This window comes from Marmota marmota, unplaced genomic scaffold (assembly GCF_001458135.2).
Source record: "Marmota marmota marmota unplaced genomic scaffold, marMar, whole genome shotgun sequence".
Classification (NCBI taxonomy): Eukaryota; Metazoa; Chordata; class Mammalia; order Rodentia; family Sciuridae; genus Marmota; species Marmota marmota.
In genome coordinates, this window is record NW_025999960.1 from 1,147,935 (window position 1) to 1,169,548 (window position 21,614).

General features: G+C 33.1%; 1 protein-coding gene across 5 annotated transcripts in view; it reads left to right on the forward strand.

Moving 5' to 3' along the window:
* The window catches only part of Ccdc91 (coiled-coil domain containing 91), a 416,145-nt gene that overhangs the window by 255,935 nt on the left and 138,596 nt on the right, over positions 1-21,614 (forward strand). The window lies entirely within an intron of this gene.

Here is a 21,614-nt window from a genome sequence, read left to right on the forward strand (position 1 = left end):
TATAAAGATAGTAGATTTTAGTATTTTTTGCCATACATTTGTGGACTTCTTACAATATTTGTAGAGATTTACATGCACCCTTTATGTTCCCTGTTAACACCATTGTGGTTTTAAAGGCTTTCATTACAGTTAGCAAATTAAGGCTTTTCTGCCATAGTTCCATTTCAAAAACATAACTCAGAATATGCTGGTTATAATTTAAGTTATATACTAAAGTTTTGCAAAATACATATTTCAGTATAATATGGTTTTAATGAGTTTGAGTGAGTAGCTGCAAATAACAAGCCAAAGTTGATTTGTTGTCCTTTCAACAAAACTTTGGTCTTCTTAAATAACATGCAAGTTAAGAGACACCTTAAAATTAGATGTTCATTATAATCTTTATTAAATGTATTATATTTTTATATACTTATATAATTTTATCATATATAATGTTTAGCATGCTTTATATGTTTAGTAGATGTCATATATTATGCATAAATACTATATGTATTATATGTGTATGAATATATAATATAACCTATGTCTTGTGTTATATACTATAACATAACATAAAACATAATGCATATGAGAGAATTTGGTGGATAATATCTAAACTTAAATAATTGGTGGGCCCATAGTTGGCAGTTGAAGATGAGAAGTGAATTAAAATTCATGACACCCACTTAAATCTTTTACAGTCAAATATGATATAATACAAAGGACATTCCCACATCTTTATGGTTACCATTACATTTTAATAAAGGAGAACTTGTCACCAGAGTAAAAATAATTGGTAAGGAGCCTTTTCAGATAAATTAACCATCCACAAAAACATTCTGTGTGGGAGTAAATCTTTGAGCATCTTACCACAGGGTGTTTTTAAAACTATTTCCATCCAAACTCCTGATGATGTCTAACCTTCTAAAGAGAAAATTCTGAGCCCAAAGGAATCAATTGCCTTTTCAGTTGGAGGTATATATGTACCCCTAAAGAGGTTCAAAAGAAATCATTCAAGATACTTTTCACATGCATACAGGATTGGTTGCAATAGTTAAAGAACATAGAGTTGAAATAAATTGGAGGCTTCTTGTGGGTATATCCTTTTATATCATGTTTTCCTTTATAATAATTTATTTTATATAATTCGTGATAAGAACAATTACCCTGAAATCTACTCTCTAAACAAACTTTGAAGTCTACAGGATATTATCATTGGATACAGTGTTGTAGAGCAGACCTTTAGTGCTTATTCATTTTGCTGGCCTGAAACTTCGTGCAGTTGATTAGTGACCCCCAATCCTCTGGTAGTTACATGAAATGTATAAAATAGTCAAATTCAAAGAATCAAAGAGTGAAATGGGATCTTATAGTATATGACATTCTGTGGCTGGCTTAATTTCACTTAGCATAATATCCTCAAGGTTCATCAAGTTGCCACATATAACAGAATTTCCTTCATTTTTAAAGGCTGAATGGCATGTTGTATGTGTGTGTGTGTGTATACATATATATACACATATATATATATATATACATATACATATATATACATATAATATATATATATTATATATACACACACACACTGAGTTTTCTTTATCCATTCATCTTTGATAGATATTTAGATTGTACTGCCAAACTGTATTCAATCTCTAAATCTGGATAAGAGATTATGTAAGAAATTAGCAAGCCCATTTATAAGATTTCAAATAATAGTAAGAAACACCTTTTTGTTCATTTTTAGATGTATTTTTACTGGTACATTATAATAAGTAATATTGGGAATTATTTTGCCATATTTGTATATGCATACAACATAATTTGATCATTCCTTAAGGAAACACTTTTTAAGAGTTATCCAGTCCCTGTGTGAGGTAGATTAACTGTTGAAGAAAACTAACATTGAATTCTGCCATTTTAATCTGTGTGTTCTGCCAGATCATATTAAAGGACTAGTATTCATTGTGTTAGTCAGATAAGACAGTTATTATGTGTAAAGATGTTCACTTAACAAGAGCAGTAACAACAAAAATAAAACACCATTTGCATGATATTTTCACTTCTGTATTTCTTTTCTTACATGAGAAGAATAAATTTTAATACCTTTCTCACAGAGTGCTTATAAGTTAATAATAGTAAAATAGTTGTGCTGAGGATGATATGAGCCATACACTATATAAATATGTGCTATGGTTATTATCATATTTACCACATTATTAAACAATACCCAAAAGCCACTAGTTGCATTATTTTTGATAATTACACATATGCTATTCAGAAGAATGTTTGACATTCTGTGTCCTCTGAAGTTTATAGTCTGAATTCTATAATTTTATTTCACTCCTAGTACTAATTCATAGAAGATTCCAACTAATTTAATCAGCTTACTTGTAGGAAATTTATTACTTCCATTTCAGAGATTGCAGAGTTTTCTTAATAATACATATTGTGGAATAAGTTCAATGTTTGAATGTTTCTATCTTCTCAAACAAAAAAGCTATGAAGAAAAGTAAGTAACCTAATGCCCTTCAATAGATGAATGGATAAAAAAATGTGGCATTATATACACAATGGAATATTACTCAGCAATAAAAGAGAATAAAATCATGGCATTTGCAGGTAAATGGATGGAGTTAGAGAAGATAATGCTAAGTAAAGTTAGCCAATCCCAAAAAACCCAATGCCGAATGTTTTCTTTGATATAAGGAGGCTGATTCATAATGGGATAGGGAGAAGGGAGCATGGGAGGAATAGACAAACTGTAGATAGGGCAGAGGGGTTGGAGGGGAAGGTAGGGGGCATGGGGTAATTAATGATGGTGAAATGTAATGATCATTATTATCCAAAGTATGGGTATGAAGACACGAATTGGTGTGAACATACTGTGTATACAACCAGAGATATGGAAAATTGTGCTCTACATGTGTAATAAGAATTGTAATACATTCTTGCTGTCATATATGAATTTTAAAAAAAGAAAAGTAAGTAGATAAAATATCTGAAATCAAAGACCAATTACTGAGACCTCTTTTTTTATTTCACTTTTTAAAAGTTAAGGTCTTTTTTGTCCTCTTCTTTCAAAAAAAAAAGTATTTCAAGTTGATTTTTATGAATATCTTAGGTCCTAGAAGTTTTTTCACAATGAGAATGAGATGTCATTCTCAGAGCTTGTAAACTAAGAAGAAACAATATTTTTCTTTCCAAAAAAAACTAAATTACCTCCACTCATCTCTATTTCTCCTTTTGGAAGGTGAATTTTTATTTGCATTAAAGAACACATTTTCAGAACAAAGCTTTTCCTTTCCTTTTTTTTTTTTTTTCAGTTTTGGGTTTTTTTGTTTGTTTATTTTGACTAGAGTCAATCTCAGATTTTTAACATTTTACACCTCAGCTCTGCAGGCCTTGGTTCCAACTAGGCTTACAATCTAGACTATGAAGTAATCATTTTTTCCTCTTGAAATTTTAAAAAATCTTTGAAGGAAAAAGTCTAATGTTGAGTTAGGCCCCATCTCTATATGTCTTTGTCTTAAACAGTCTTTCCCAATTCACTAAAAGGAACATTACAGGGCTTAACGTAGTTTTTACCATCTATCAGTAAATTTTTAGTTAGTTATCAAATCCTGTTGAGTATTAAAACTATACTCAGAATTAGGAATATGCTTGAATTAAAATTAGAATTATTCTGAGAAAACAGTTTTAATTTTAAATGATGTTTTCTCCTTTTTCATGTGTCAAATAGAGATGTCACTAGTTTATATATACCTACTAATCATTTGGTCTAAACATCTTGGACAATGCAGAGGGATTGCCTACATATGTACTAATTAAGTGAGCCATAATTTACATTCAATTACGTCATTTTTTCCTAAGTTATGTAATATATGTGTTGTTAATCCAAGTTATATCTGAAAATATATATATAATCAAAATATCCAAATAAAACCTTTTAAATTATAAACCAGAAAAATAACTCAAATTAATGATGAGTCAACTTTGGTGATAATGGATATTCAACTTGATAGTCATTTTAAAAACTCCTCTATAAAGTCTTTATTTCTATTGCCAAGAAAAATTATTACATTTTATTTACAAATTTATTAAGGAATTGGAAAACTAATATTTTTCAGCTTGGTACATAATTTTTGAATAGCATTTAAGAGAAATTGTCTAATTATTAATGGATTTAGTCATCTTTACTGTATTTATATTATAGAAATGTTGGACTAAAAAACTAAAGATTAAAATATATATTTAATTTGCATGAGAATAAACAAGGTACTTGCAAGTACAGCAACTTGCATGGTACAATACTGTACCTTATTGAAACCAAAATTTTAACTTCAAACTCTCTCACATTAATAGAAATTCTGTACCAGAGGATACAAACTATAGCTCATAGGCCAAATTCAACCTGCTTCCTCTTTGGCTAAATAAAGTTTTATTGGAACACTCAGCCATACTCATTCATTTATGTCCTGTCTCCTGGATGGTTTCATGTTGTAACAACAGAGTTGAGTAGTTGAGAGACCATTGGATCACATAACCTAAAATACTTACCATCTGTTTCTTTACCAAAAAAAAATATTGTCAATCTTTGCTCTTGATTATAAAAATCATTTTGGGCTTGGCATGGTGGTGCATGTTTATAATCCCAGCAACACGAGAGGCTGAGGCAGGAGGCTCTCAGGTTCAAGGCCAGCCTTGGCAAATTAGGAAGACCCTAAGCAACTTAGCAAGACCCTGTCTCAAAATAAAAAATAAAAAGGTTATAGATGTAGCTCAGTGGTAAAGAACCCCTGAATTAGATTTCTAGCACCAAAAAGCAAGCAAGCAAACAAAAAAATTACCTTGGGAAAATGTCTTCCTCTTGGTCCTTAAAAATTTTATTCTTTCGTGGAATTGGACAATTGAAATTTAAAGTCCTTAGATGCTGGTTCTAGAGAAGATTTGTTTCTCTTCACATAAATTGCCAGATAAAGTATTATAATATGGCAGATGTGTCATTAATACTGTGAACTTATTTTGTATAAAAGAAATGGCAGAAGAATGAGATGGGGAAGACCACATCCCTGACAATTCCCTAGGGAGGAAGAATTTGTGGTTTACAGTGACCTATGGCCCCTGGATTAGAAGGAAGAGTTCCAATCCATCCCACAAAGTTTAGACTGTTACACATGACCTTGCTATGAGGGAGGAAGTGTGAATGATATTCTGCAAGCAACAACTACTCACAGCCAACCAGTGATTCCTAAAAAATAAAGTCTCATCCAAATGTAATAAAACATTTTTTTTTCCTCTTAAGAACCAGAATTATGGCCTGTGTTTTCTAAATCACCTCCAGGAAAATAACATTCACTTTGGAGAATTCTTTTAGATTTTCAGAGAGGAATAAGGAGCAATTATCTTTACATCAAAGATTTTGTGGTCAACACATTGTTATAATTTCTTAATTATTAAAGGATCCTTCTAGTTCAGTTTCACTGAAGTATTTTTGTGTGCTTGTTTGCATCTCAGACCATTCAAAAGATAATATTTAGGCACAATGAACTTTCTTTAGTTCCTGATCCATAACACACTTACTTGAACTAGACATAATTTTTGAGATGTTATTTAATCTTAGTGTCTTATTTCTCATCTTAATAATACAGAAGTTTGACTAGCAGATCACTAATGTCTCTTATAATTCTGGAATTTATATTCATAAGCTATAAAATATATTTTTCTTGATAGCTGGTAAACCTCTTGAAGGGTTTTTAATTCTTGGTAAAAATGAATTTCATCATAGTAGTTATTTTATAATATATATATATATATACATATATATATATATATACACATACACACACATTAATATAGAAAATGGCAATTTTGTGGCATTCCTGAGCCTCCTGCCCATCCCATCCTAATTAATTAATAAGCAACCTGGAGCAAGCTCCATAGATGCACATGCAAGAAGCATCTCAGTAACAATTCACTATCTGCAATCTAAAGTATCTGATATTGTAACTTTTGATTTGGGTCTTATTGTCAAAAATGCTTTTATCTGATCAGGATGTATTAAGGTAAATAGTGTGTCCTCCCACTTATTATGTTCACCTACCTTTAGAATTTAAGTAGAAATATGCATTAATTACAGTATATGTCTGTGAGGACTTTTATGAGAACTGAAGAGTGGAGGCTTTGAGTTTTAGTTTCAAGCACTGCTATTCATGAGCTAGATAGAACAAAAGGTACAGATATTAGTACCTAGAATAGTAGAGTTAGACTAATTAAATCAAAAGAAGACAAACTGTTCTCTACATGTCACAGATAATACGTAAACATATGGTGATTTTTAACTTCATAACCTAATTTATTAGAAACTAATTGTAAGGCATCAGTCTTTTATCAGTGATATACTCGCAATAATTAGGAAAACACCACATCTACTTATTATCAAAATCAAAACCTTACAACCCTAAGAGAACTAAATAATACTTAAAATGCACCAGTAGTCTTTTCTAGGATATACAAAAGTTCCCATTGATGAAAAAGCTATTTTAAAGTGACTTATAAACTTGCTCAGTTGGTAGAGTGCTTGCCTCACTTGCACAAGGCCCTGGGTTCAAACCTAAGCATCACCAAAAATAATAAATAACCTATATGTGATGCATAATTTCAAGTAATTTTCCATGTGGGTTGTGTTCTATCTACATCTTTCCACTTTTCTTCTTAATTTATCTAGTTCTAACATATTGAAAAGGTACAAATTAGATAGAGGCTGTGAAAGTAGAAAAATATGCTAAATGTCTCATCATGGAGGCTTTAAATAACTCCTATTTTATATGAAAAGTAATTTATAAATTAAATTATTCAGTCTTAAAGAGTTACTGAGGTAGGTTCCCCAATTCCCTATATGTTTTACAATTAGGTAGAAGGAAGTTAAAAACTTTTCTCTCTCTTAGTGATCTGCAATAGTTGTCTAATGTTGCTGACCCTAAATTTACTTTACCTGTGAAGTGCAGTGTTATTTGAGAGTTGTTTTGCAGATTGAGACAGTAAACAAAAAAGTATTGACTGACTGTAGTATGTTGGACAAACTTGGCACTAAGTGGTTGTGGGTTTTATTCATTTTTCTAATGTAGAACATTTTAGACTTCCATGTAAATGTGTGTTCTAGATATTTCTTTAGTGTCAAGATCATATTATGATAATATTTTCTGAATTCTATGTTGCTTAATTTTTAATAATAAGCAACTTTTTTAATTGCTAAAGATCTTTCAAGCTGTTCTGTAATATTATGTCTTTAGGTGTTCACTTGGAAAGCTTAATTTCCATGAAACGACATAGTTTCACAAATTTGGAAAGCAGACTGGTCATTTTATAGTTAAAATACCATAAGAAACGAATGTAGTGGTGACATGCAGGCCCAGTTTTTTTGGGGGGGGTGGGGGGCAGTCCTTCTCTGCATCACTAGGTTCCTCATTACCTCTGGCTCTGAGAGCTGTTGGTGTTATACTGTAGCTCTTCACTGTCTTTGACTGCCTTGGTTTTTGATAACCTTCTTCAGCCAGTTGCTTCATTGGAGAGAGCACAGTGAAAATGCAAGGATAGATGAAGCTGACAAGCTTTGTGGGTGTGAGATAGAGAAAGAGCACACCATTAAGAATAGGAAAACTCAAGTCTCACTTTTGCTGTTTATTAGAAGTAATCTTGGAAAAGTCAGCATTTCTACAAACTGTGACTTCCTGGTTTGTAAAACAGAATGACAGACATGCCAAATAACACATGTAAAAAATCTTGATAAATTTAATTACTAAACAAATACATATTGTTGTTATGGATACTAAAATATAAACTCTCTTTATTGGTTTTCACATTTGTCCTTATATCCTGAGCAAAGTACCAGACTATTAAAGGTACTCAGTACTTCTTTAATTGAATAAATGTGTGTGTGTGTGTGTATAAAGCATATATATATATATACTTTTTAATACCTAGCCTAAGATGGACTATGGAATGGTGAATGCAAATGTATGCTGTGTAGACAGATACATAGACAGGGAAAGGTGAATACAGATACATGCTGTGTAGACAGATGCTGGCAATTTGGAATACTACTCCATTCTTCATTTCTTCTAAACAGTTTAACAACTTTAGCTGGAATAGCATAGTGAAGGTTATTGTGGACCCCTGCCAAATAGTTCATCTAACAAATAGGTCATGAGTAAATGAAGATTCTTCCCATGTATATGTCTCTGTGTGTGTACTTTTGATAACGTCTAATGGTGGTTGAAGGGTAAGTAACATAATACACTAGGAAAAAAAAATCCCTTCATCTCCACTGCTCCCAAAAATCTGAGATTCATGAACCAAGAAATTCTAGAATGGCAACCAAAAAGTATATCAAGAATCTAAAAATAGAATTTTAAAACAAAATTATTCATATAAAAAACTTGTTTATTCCTAGAAACGACCAAATTCTTTGGTTTCTTACAGGCTTCCCTCCTTTTACTGTATTAGGCTAGTCCAAATTGTACTACTCCTTTCAAATCAAAAGGCAATCCTGATCACTAGTCTTAAGTGACTTCTGGAATTCTATTGTCAGCATAGTGCATTTGAGCTCTGTTCAACCTCTGCCATGTATTATGGTGTCTGTTATTACTTCAAGCCATTCCCTTGACTTCACATAATGACTTAAGGAATGTGCTCTTATACTTTCTTTCCAAAAGAACACTTGACACTTTTTAAAGATTTTTCTAAACATGGGCTAATGCCAGACTCCCTTAAAATTGTATTTCCTATTAAAAAAAAAAAAGAAAAAGAAAGTTGTATTGCCTTTAGCACGGCCCTAAGCAATTTAGTGAGACCCTGTTTCAAAATAAAAATAAAATGGATTGATAAACACCCCTCTCTTCATTCCCTAGTACCAAAAGAAAAAAGTGTTTCCTTTAAGAATTAGGGAGAGAAAGAGGGGAATCTAACATGTCAGAGTCATTTCAGTCCTTTAAAGCTTATCCAAATAAACATACTGCAGATAAGATTTTGTTTGTTTTGTTGTAGCAAGTAAAAAAAAAAAAAAAACCTGAATCAAGGTCCCAGCATACTCCAGAAACCACCCATTCTGTTAAGTTTTGAAGTCAAATTGGCTTGAAAATTACATATTAAAAAAATAAAGAGTAATTCTATTTTAGTAGCATTGAGCTAAGCAGTGTAACCTAGTACTTACTATAGCCTACTACTTTTCTTCAATGGCTGTGAGTTCTTACTTGTACGAACTGATAAATTCTCATCATTTATAAGAAAAATACAATGATGAATCAATATTTCAGGCATTGTACTAATTTCTACAAGTTTATTGTAAAACATTTAGAAATATAATAACCTTCTTGATTATTTACTTTACATAATTGGATTATATAAATTTTGTCTATGGCATTATAGATTTACCCCCATAATATGTTAATACTATTTTAAACTATAAATCCTGAATATTTATAAAGAGGTATTACCTCCTATTCCTTGATTTATTTTTCAAATATATAGTTAAGAAACATTTAAGTGAGTTATTTGTCATGTGCTGCTTTTTAAATGAAACCCCTGAAGTGAATATTTTCTTATTTCCTTCCACTATCAAAATCTTGTTTTCAGTAGAAAGGAAATAGCATTATTCCTAAATGACACTTAGAAGTGATTTCATCTATTTGATTTATTGTGTAGTTATTTTCCATCATATGTATCTCTACAGCCATCAATTTTTTCCTTTGAAAAAATAGCAAAAAAATTTTTTTGGGTTTGTAACTAATAGTCTTGGAAACAGTATGAAAAAAATCACTTTCTAGGAGATGTGGTATTTTTCTTCTCATATGAAAACAGAAATCCTTCTTGACATTGTGCTTCTTGCTGATTCATATGCACCGACATGACCTCTCTGTGCTCCTGCCTTGATCTGGAGGCTGTGGGCTCATTCCTCAAAGGAAGATCAGTCATTTCATATCTGTTAATGCCAGCTTATAACAGGAAGAAACTATCTCCTTTATTATCATATTATTATTTTTTAATGGAGTCTATTGGATTGTGGGTATATTGCAAGTCTAATTTAGCTTTCTAGTAAACCGTCAAACTATTTTTATTATCTTTTTAAACAAGAAATCATAAGTAAATGAATAGTCAAAAATTATCTTTTTTTCCCTACCACTCTTTTTCTTCTCTGTGATTGATATACCAATCATTGTACATATCTTTTCTTTTCTCTTTTTCAAAATATTTGTCATCATCTGTATTCTTTCCCTTGTAACTTTTTATTCATTTTTCTCATCATTAACTGTTTCAGATGAGATTCCTTGATACCAAGTTTTAGGACTAAATCCCTAGCATTCATATTAGTTTACCCTCTAAGAAATACTTTTTACCATTGCATCCTTTTTTCAGAGTATTTGAAATCAACCTAAGATTATGATGCTACAAATATTTGTCAGATTGGTGGTCCATTTGAAAACTATGCATGTTCTTTTTCAAATTGAATTCTTAATTATAAGCATTAGAAGCTGCAAAATCTTATTGATTAAGAGGCTATTTGCACGGAAGAAAAAGGCTTTTGGGCTCATCTTCTCTAAGCAAAGCCCAGATTGATGCCTTAGAACTGGCCCTGGCTACCACATCCCTACCAAGACTACAGAAAGCCATTGTTGCTTCCTCTTCGCCATCTATACCTCTTGTATAAGCCCTATCTCACATCCTCCACTGACCTCAAAAGTCTTTGCTACCATCCTCAGCAGCAACAAAGCTCCCTTCATGGAGTCTCTCTTATTGAATTGTTAATTTCTTATTGAAATCTCATGGGGTAAAACTTATTGGTAGAACTTTGGTCACATGCCTGTATGTATACTAAACACAAAAGAAACAGAGACAACATTTTTGATGGATTTTAACCTTTTAGAGACAGAAAGTATATGCATGGGATATTCCCAACACTTTAAAGGTTTTAAAAAAGCGCCAAAGCAAGAAAGCATTTCATTCATTTTTATATATATATATATATATATTACATAAGCTACTTGGCTATCCAATGTCATTAGACACCCTTAGCTTATACTTAAACCTACCCCTCAAAATACATTATTCTTCCATACTTAAATGTAATAACAGTAGCATCAGCTGAAATATACCAAAATACTTCAGTTAACCCTTAGAAAAATAAAAATTTGCACATATCTCTCTAGTCCAACTACCAGGTAACTCTCAATAAGCAAGTGAGTGGTCTGCTTAATCCCCCTCTACTATCAGGACCTTCTTGGATCTCATTGTGTGTGTATCACAATTACTTGTTATGGCTTGCTACTGGGCATGCTTGATTTAATAGCTTGGTGGATTAACTAAACCTTGTTCATTTGGGTCAAATCAAGTCACATTTGTTTCACAGGCAAATATAGAGTCTCTAATAGCACTTAATAGTGTAGCCTGAGTGCTGCTTTTCAAAGGGACAAGAGTTTCCTACCTTGTGGCTTTGCTCTAAAACCTTAGAGAATTCTGTTGGGATTCAGACTCCATATAGCATCCTGATAAACTATTCACAGTTCTAACACCCAGTGAATCTGGTGGTTATTAATTAAGGCCAGGTATGTACACAGCAGCCTGGAATAATAAGAAAGACTCCTTTTTCCGGTTGCACTTTCTCACAGGTAGAGGCTTTCAGGCCAGTTCATAGATGCATCAAACAGATTTCTCAAAGCAATATGTAATATCTTCCAGGAGGCCCACTTAGCATTATGCCTCCAGCATTAGGAGGTGCAAGGTACAGTAAGATACCTTCAACTTTGTAGGGTCTGTCCTGATATGCTCAAGATTACTGAACTGAGGAACTTCATTGAGGTGTATCTCTGATATTTTCATGCCATATCTGAAAGGGACACTCGCAGAGTTCATGCAAAGCCTAAGGACCACGCCACACACCAGAACGTCACACAAGGTACCGAGAGAAAACCTCTTGCCTGACATTCTGGTGTGTGGTGTGGTCCTTGCACTTTGCATGGACTCTGTGAGTGTCCTTTCAGTGTCTTCTTCTTTCTTGGGCTTAGAGGTATGCTTTACTAAAGAATCTTGAATACTTATTACTTCCTATTTTCCAGGTCCTAGAAATATGTCATCAAGATAATTGTCCTGAATGATGGTGAAACAGTAAAGGACATTGCAAAATATACTATGGTATAGAGCCAAATAATTTATATAACCCTAAGATAAAATGATTCAGTATTCTACCTATCATATAAAAATAGCTTTCATAGGTATTCTGTTTACTGAGATCCAGGGAAAAAAGGTATGCCAGATTAACAATAACAGTTATATATTTGGTGCTAAGAGCTCTAGTAAAAATGCACATTTGTAATAGCAGCTTTTGAAGTCACTACTTGATTAAGTCTCTCATAATTCACTGTCCTTTTTCAGTGTCAACTATATACTCTGGAAGTGACTATAGTATGTGTTTAGAACCTTGCTGAGCTGGATGTAGGCAAAGTCAAGTTAAAACTCCATGCATCATTTGATTCCCGCAAGCATCCTTTCTGACCATAGTCCACAGTGGTATTCTAGGCCCCCAGTTTTAGTGTTAGTTCAGAGCTGTTATACAACAATACCAACATATGTGGTATTTCCCCATCTCCTATATAGTTAACCCTTGACAGGGAAGGACAAGCTGAAAGTTTACAGTTAATCTCTGATATTATTGTAGTAGACATCTCCCAAGATATAGTCTCCCTTTCACTCAGAAAATCCCCAATCTGTCATTTGACTCAAGACTAGAAATTAGGGAAGACATACAAAATTTTGTTGCAATCACTTGAAGCAGGCCTCTGTTCATTAAACCTGAATATTTTGTGGTTTTTTTTTTTTTTTTAAGTTGACCTTTTTTTGGAAACCATCCATTTTGTACATATGGATTGTTTGATCATCAAGTACCCAAAGCCAGTAGTTCCTGCAGGTCAGAAAATTCTAATTAGAAATAATAGTAACCATTTCCTCCTGTCTTTTATGGCAAAGTACTTCTACTTGAGTCCTGCCACCTTAGCATCCCACTCTCCATATTGAAAGCAGTGTAACCCTCTAAACCTCCTGAAGAGCAGAAGATAGGCACGGCCATTTACAGATAACTGGTTTTTACCTTTCAAGAAACAGTGGCTGTGCCTCTTGCCTTGAATTAAGAATTTAGGATTGTGAGCATTTTGTTAATTTTTAAAGCTGTGCTGTGAAATTAGCAGCAACTAATTTTGTCTTTGAATTCTTCATGCTCTTCACTTCCATGTCAGTAGATACTGGACCTTCCAAACTTTTGTTTTCAGTGATCACTTTATTTCAAGTCACTATAGTTAATAATTTGCTACTGCAGGTTATGGACTGCCAGATTTTACTTCTTTTTTTTTATTCCTCCAGAATGTCACCTAGATTTTTAGTCATCAGTCCTTAGAGAGCCAGATAACTAATCACATACCTTTCTGATTTTCCTGATGTTATATTAATTTTAACTGATTCTAGTACCAATTTATATATCAACTAGGATTCATCTGGGTAAACTGCAGAAGAGTTTATTAAAGGAATATTGAGCATATCACCAAGATAATTAGAGGACTGGAAAACCAGGATCAAGTTTCAACTTCCCTGAACAAAACCAAAAACTGTACCACAAAACTAACTAAAAGATAAACTCCTTTTTGCTTTAACATTCACATCAAGCACTGAGATAAACTATTGCTCAATTCAGTTATTTCCATGGACAACATTTAGATGCTTCTATTACCATCCTTATGAGCAAAATGGGTGCTGTGCAGACATGTTTAACTGCTCACTTCTGAATCTAAGTCTTGCATAACTGACTGAGGAGTGGAAGGCTCTAAATAACTGTGTTGCCAGGTCTTACCTAGGGGAAGTATGCATCATAATGTTGGAAATTCATCAAATATACAAAGGATATCAAAAAATAAGAAACATTACAAATGGACACTACATACTTTGGAAATTTCTTCCAAGTTTCTATGGTTACTACATAAATATTTTTCTAGTTTTTGGGTTTCTTGATTAATTCTAAAATATCCTTTGAAGTTAAACTAGGTGGGTTTCATTCTTATTAAAACAGAGCTTTAGCAATTGCCAGGTTCATCAGACATCCTGGAGAAACTTTGCCACTTTGCTTGCATAGACAGTATCATTCTCTTTCAAGTAATCTGAACATTTCTACTGTTAATCCCTAAATTTTATGACAGTCTTCAAAGGGATTGCAATATTTTGAATATGTAAAGGGTTTTTTTATAGGTAGGCATTTTTTTAAATTATACCTGTGCATGTGTTAATCAACAGTTCCCCCTGGACCCTCAGTTATTTCAGGGATATTTTATATACATTAAAGTTACTTTCATAAAATGATGACAATAAGTTGATTAAAATCAAAAAGCTTGAATACGTTGACTTTCTACTGAATTCAGCAGATTAAATTTAATTGTTTCTTACGTCCTTTTCATCACCTCTGCTTCTTGTGTTTGCATCTCACTCTCATCAGTGAGTCTGTTTCTTCTACCTTCCTCTGCATTTCCTTGCTACTAAACCTATTATTTTTGGCCTCTGCTACTGTTTCAACTTTGGGTATAGGGATAAAACTAAAGATGAGAAACTAGGTAGCAAAGGATGGTTTATCAAAATAAGTCATATATGTTACAGCTTGAAAAAGAAGCCTTGAGCCCTTATCTATCTGAGAAGTGTATAGGCTCCTAGGTGTCTGTTTTCACTGGCCTCATCACATCTGGGTGGTTACAGAAGGTTGTTGGTTCAAAACCTGGCTGCCAATCAAGGTGATACACCAGTAAGTTTCAAAGGTAGATCCTTCCAATCTATCTGAGTCTTGTCCAGATGTTGTTTTCTAATAGAGATGATTTCATAAACATTTTATTTGAAGTGAAATATTTTAGGATAAATCCTATATTCAGCATTCTATGTACATTGAGGTTGATTCAAGAAATAATCCCAGTATTTTTGTCACCATAGATTTTCATTATTTTTGTAGATATTATGTCATTAATACCTTGTAGTAGAAACACATTAATCATAGTAACTTTTTTTACCGTTTACTGAGAATTTTAATATCTGCTTTTGATTCATATGTGGAGATATGTGGCATTTAAAATTACTTTGTTGCTGAGTTTTTCCCTTATAGTTTAGACCACTTATTCATTTTAAGATCTACTAGGGTGACTATAATATATTCAACACTTTGCTTTTGTCCTCAGTATGTATTCCATTCCTGTGGTTCAAATTTTCCTTTTTATATGTATCATATGTTGAAAATGAAAATATCTTGTCTCGGGTGGAGTGTAGCCACTGGACTAAACAAACATGCTCTCCTGCTCTTAGTTGGTTTTCCTGGTTATTTAACAGTCCAGTCAAAAAAAGTTTTACATCTACCTTGTTTTTATTATATACTTTCATAGTTTGTAAAAATCACTTCTTTTTACCTCTCTAACCAGAATACAGTCTGGTTTACTCACTTCTGTACTTAAGACTCCCACATTGTTAGTCAAGAGATGAGTGAAAATAGCATACACCTTTAGGAATCAAAGACCTTGAATTTAGTGAAGTAAATTAAACCACTTGAACAGTGTCCAAAGCTCAGAAGGAGCTGATGCACTACTGAAGGCACATTTTTCCAAGGCAGTAGTAAAGTGCAAAAGAGAAAGCCCAAAACACAACCCTGCAAGCTTCTAATTGTGACATATCTGCTGACATCTCCAAAGCAAGTCATGTGACTGAGCATAAGGTCCAGGGGCTGGGAAGTATATTCCATTCAACATGAAGCTAAAGCATGTCGAACAGTTTAGCTCAATATCAATGGAGTGGAAAAATCCACTCCTTCCATGAAGGTAGGCAGAAAGAATGGGTGAATATTAGACAAACAATAATCTACATACTATACAATCTAGATTAGCCACCCTCCTTTCCAACCTTTGTCATATGAATACCCCTTTCCATTTTCCTCTTAGCACATTTCACCATCTGAAATTGTGTTAGTTTTTAATCCTATTCTTTATTCATTAAACAAATATCACATATTTAATGTGTGCAAAGAAGTACACCATCAGTAAATTTTTAAAAATTTTTAATTATCTTTTTCCGCTACCAAAGTATAAACACTACTTTATTCATTGTATTTAGAATAAACCTGAAACATTACAGATACTGAATAAAATTTTATTTAGTGAATGAAGAAATGCCATTAAACATTAATATAACCTCATTTTCTCAAATTCCATTCTTACCAGGCAGCATCTGATTATGATTTGTTTCCAACATAGATGTTTTTACAGAAAGTTTTGTGATTTTGTGTTACTCTAAGTCTTCTCTTGAGAAAAGTTTCTATGATTGGTCTTTTGATGAGTGTGAACTTGTACAGCTGAGAATCAGTTCTTGAATGTAGTAAACTCAACAAGGTAAAAACCATCTTGAGCGATTTCTTAAGAGATTATCACCACTGGTTAAATGTACTTCTAATTCCCTTATAAACAGACACACACCATGTGACGCATCATGTCTCATGAGGGTTATGCTTCGTTTAAATAAATTATCATCTTTGCTTCAAGGATTCTACAAAAAAATACATATTTTTATGGTGAGGTATTATTCTTTTTTCATTATGCTCATACATAGCAACCACACAGGATTTGGTAAATGGTTAAATATCATCACTGAGGTTTGAGTCTAGTGAAAAGCCATGCTTAATCATTGAACATTTTATCTCTGTTTCAAGAACTTTGTCTCAGATTATGTGTTTACCATACAGAACCAAGCATGGACATGACAAAAGATTCTCAGAATAGATGTGTTCCATAGAGATGTGAACTACATTATCAGCAGTCAACCCAGGAAATTTACCAGCTCCCACTTCGGGAACAGTAGTTGTTGTATTTTTATACTCAGCACATTAGTGTCTGATAGTATATGGCTTGGGAAAATCTCACATTTCAAATAAAACAAGTCATAGAAATGTTTATATATACTTCAGATTCTTAAATTTTTTCCTGAATTAAAGCTATGCATACTACTAGATGTTTTTGATCTGGTCATTAAGAGCTAACACTATTTGTGGAAGAATATGCTATTATTTAACTATAGTGGTTCACAACAAAATTGTTATGAACTCATTTATAAACTTTGTGATATAGTACTATTGCAAAATAAGAAGAAAGGTTTTGGATAATTCTACACAAAGACACTTTTTTCCCAGTATTTTCATTACCAACCGAGTGTTTAGTTTTTGTTATATAGATTTTACTTATTTCACTCATTCATTAACAACCATTTATTAAATATTTTTATTTGAATTATGCCCAGTAAGCAAAATAGACATGATTCCTATTCATTTAAGGCTTATAATCTAGTAAGAGATGAAAAAACAAACAGGAAATTGCCATACATAGTGCTAAGAGAAAAGGGTGACAGGGTACAATAGAACCACATGGAATGAAGATTAGCCAAGTCTTAATGGATCATAGAACCCTTTTCAGCATAATAATGTTTAAGATAAATTTTCAGAAATGATGCCTGTCTCCTATCCTAATCCAAAACATGGGGAAATCTGTCTTGAAAACATATCCAGAATTTGACCACCTACACTGCTATCACCACTGTCTAAGCCACTGCCCTTTTGCCTGGAGTTCTGCGAAAACCTCCTAGCTCATATATTTACTTCTGTCTTTGCACTCCAAATTCTATTCATAACATAATAAGTCACTTTTTCATTAGAGCTTTATAGTTATACGTAGTAGTTGGGTTCATCCCGACAAATTCATATATGCATGGAAATCTATATCAGTTCAAGCAACTAATTTTTGAAGCTTAAATCACATTATGCCAATTCACTGCTGGAATCTTGAAGTGGTAAAGCCAGTCAGGGTGAAAGCCAGTCATCGCATTGGCCTGCTGGTCCCTAAGTGACTTGGCCTCTCATTTCTTCTCTCAATCTCCTGAATAAGCCATACATAATTGTGGAAAGCCATCTGTGAAATACATGAGGACCTTCTTTTCCTCATGGAAGCAAGGGAGGGGCCTGGCATTGGGAACTTCCCAGTGGCTCTCCCCAATGACAGACTGCCCAATGCACGTGACCTTCTCTGCTCTGCTAGAAAAGTTCCTCATAATAGCACTGGAGATGGGCACCCATTAGGAACTGAACATCCCACTTTTATCCTATTTCGGTGGAGAACATTCTAGAGAATTTGTTTGATAAAAAGAATAAAGCAGGTGTGGGCTCCTTTGTGTCAGAAGTTAGATCCATGTGGTCAGCTTGTCTGTCCTGCCCCTGCTTTGAAACCTACTTTCTGTGTTCTGTGATTTTTTTCACCATTCTGTTTTTCCAAGCTTTTATTTCTCAGCCAGCCCATTCCACCGAGGGGAACCCCATCCCCACCACCCATGCAGCAAGTGGGCGGGACATAATATAAAGTACTACAACGTTGTCAGTGGTTTTTAAACTCACATAATATTCACTTCAGTGCTTTCAAAATTTCACTAAACTTAATCTGTTGGTGAAATTGAAAAATAAGCTCATGATTTAATAAGCACAATTACATACAGATTATACTTTTTTCATATTTGACCTATATGTCATTTTGCATTTGACCTATATATTATTTTGTGTCTTACTAAGCTATGACAGCCATTAAAACCCAGAATTAAACTACATCAAGAGCCAAACTTTGGAATTGCTGTATCACAAAGTACTAAACCAAGATCTTCAAATACAGTTTAATTGTATTAGTCTCATTTTTAGGAAAATCATATTTTATAATGTGCATAATATGTGAATAAAATAATATGTATTCATAAAATAATAAGCATTTCTTTGGGGTTCTAAGTTCCTGTTTTAGAATGATAGATTCTTCCACATCTTATCTAAGAAATATTCCTAAAGATCTAAAAAGGAATAACATAAAGGGGATCACTTTTAGATACTTAGAAAATTTTACTTTCTTTTTGAAGACTATTACTATTCAATTTGTTTACCTATTTCTCTTAGTTGGAAGACATGATTAAAATGAAAATCAAGATGAAAAGGAATGAAAAATGGTTGTCATCATTGATTTGTACTACAGTAATTTCAATACTAGGTGTAAAGTTATCTCAATCCCTTAGTTTTTGAAATAATACAGGATAGTGTTTGTTTTTTGTTTTGTTTAATTGTTATAATGTTGATAGGAAAACTATAACCTCAAAAGAGCATAATAGTTAGCCATTAAGACTTTAAAGAGTTCAGACAAGGTTTCTAGCAGCTCAGGCTAGGTTGCTTAAATAGCAGTAAGGAATGAAAGATACTTTTAAAGGAACAAATGGTAGACTGTTATTCACTTTTCCAGAGAACATGATTGAGATGAAAGTAAATAGAAATAAATTAATAAGTCAAAAATTAATTATATTTATGTGATGCAGAAGTAATATAAAGATTGACCCACATTTTCAAGGACTTGTAAGTCTAAATATATGTTAAAATTACTGCATTGTATAAGTCAGTATATACCTAATTGTTTAATACATAATTGTGACTCAGCTTATCTTGCTATAAATATTCAGAGAAACATTGAGGAAGACTGAAATTTAACAGGCAAGACTATGTAAAGACCATGGTTCTTCTTTAGCACTGAAATGACAGACGTCACTAAGTACCTACATATGTGACACTCCCTCTTTGGCTTCCTCATAGAGCCTCAGGATTATTAAAGGTTGCACTGTGCTGTTGCACACATATTCCTTAACACCTCTGAAGCCTGGGTGTCACATGGCTCTGGCCTCTGAGGTTCCACTGTAAGTAAGGCATCCAAGAAAGCTATTGTTTCCCTGGTAAAAAAGGGATGGATAATTTTGGTAATATGCCTTACCTATCCCCGCCCCACCTGCTTTCCTTTCTGGATCATAGATGGATGCCTGAAGGTGCAACAGCTATTTTATGACCAGGAAAAAAAAAAAAAAGAAATATATATACATTGGCTAACAATACCCCTGTGGAATAGATGGGCTAGTTCCCTTGACTGAGCAGCTCTGAACTGCTTATCTCCAGGAGCATAATATATTAAATAATAAACCCTTTTTTAAACTGCCAGATTTGTTACACATAACTGAATGTACTTGTGACTGATAAAAAATAGTTGGAATTTTGATAAGTAAAAAAATGAAGGGGAGAAACAAGCATTAAGTCAGAAGTGATATCAACAATATGGACACAGAGTTCACAATCAGAATAAATGTTACTTGTCTGAATCCATGGTAGGACTAAGGCCCTGAGTGAAATTTGTTTCAGCTCAGCTAGTTCTAAATGTATGTTTTCCTCATTTAATTTGGGAAAATATTTCAAAGTATTTTCTTTGTCATTATCTATGAATCTGTTTGAAAGAACATGGCATTCTTCTATTCCTTTTTCTTAAATGAAGAATTTCATAATCCATGTTTTTAAATATCTTTAGTTAGTCCATCAGTCAGTTGTAGACTTCTGCAGTCTACTTCTGTTATTAAAAGTGCCTACTTGCCATCAAAGATAATCTATTACAGTAAGTTTGTATCTCTTTTGAAGAAGTTTACACCACAGAAATGCTGTATTCAGAGTCACCTGAACTGGATGTAGATGCGTTTTGACAAAGGGTATATATATATATATATATATATATATATATATATATAGAGAGAGAGAGAGAGAGAGAGAGAGAGAGAGAGACATCCAGCATTTTCCCAAAGGAATCTTTTTTTTAAGTATAATCTTCTTGCACATGAAGTGAGGTGACACATGACTGTAATTCCAACAACTTGATATACTGAATCAGGATATCAAATTTGAAGCCAGCCTAAACAACTTAGCAAGATTCAGTCTCCAAAAAGAAAAATCAAATGTATGATATGTCAAGATCATTGTAATGTTTTGAGTAACTAATAAAAAAATTAAAAAAAAGAAAATGGAGACCATATTGATTAAAAAAAAAAAGTGGTTCCATTCCCAGTTTTCCAAGGAAATCTCCATATTGCTTTTCATATTGGCTGCACCATTTTGCAGTCCTACTAGCAATGTATGAGTGTGCCTTTTCCCCCACATCCTCGCCATTCTGATTGGAGTGAGATGAAATCTTAGAGTAGTTTTGATTTGCATTTCTCTAATTGCTAGAGATGTTGAACATTTTTTCAAATATTTGTTGATTGATTGTATATCACCTTCTGAGAAGTGTCTGTTCAATTCCTTGGCCCATTTAATTGATTGGGTTATTTGTTTTTTTGGTGTTTAGCTTTTTGAGTTCTTTATATACCCTAGAGATTAGTGCTCTATCTGATGTGCAAGTGGTAAAAATTTGCATCTATAAAGCAAAAACCAAAATGATTATTCATTTCTTTGCTTTAGAAACTCATAGTTACACCACTGCTCACTCTTTTCCTCCAAACCTGATGCCAGTAATTGCAGATTCAGATTTACCACATAGCGTCTTGACCCATAGCTATACCCAAAGAGCAACCACATCCAAGACACAGGAGTAAAGCCAAAAATAATGAAAGGCTCTGTATCTGAAAAGATTCTTATTTAAGATCTCAGGTGAGCCTATAGAATTGTAGACTCATGCAATCAGACATCAATCAGACATTCAGTT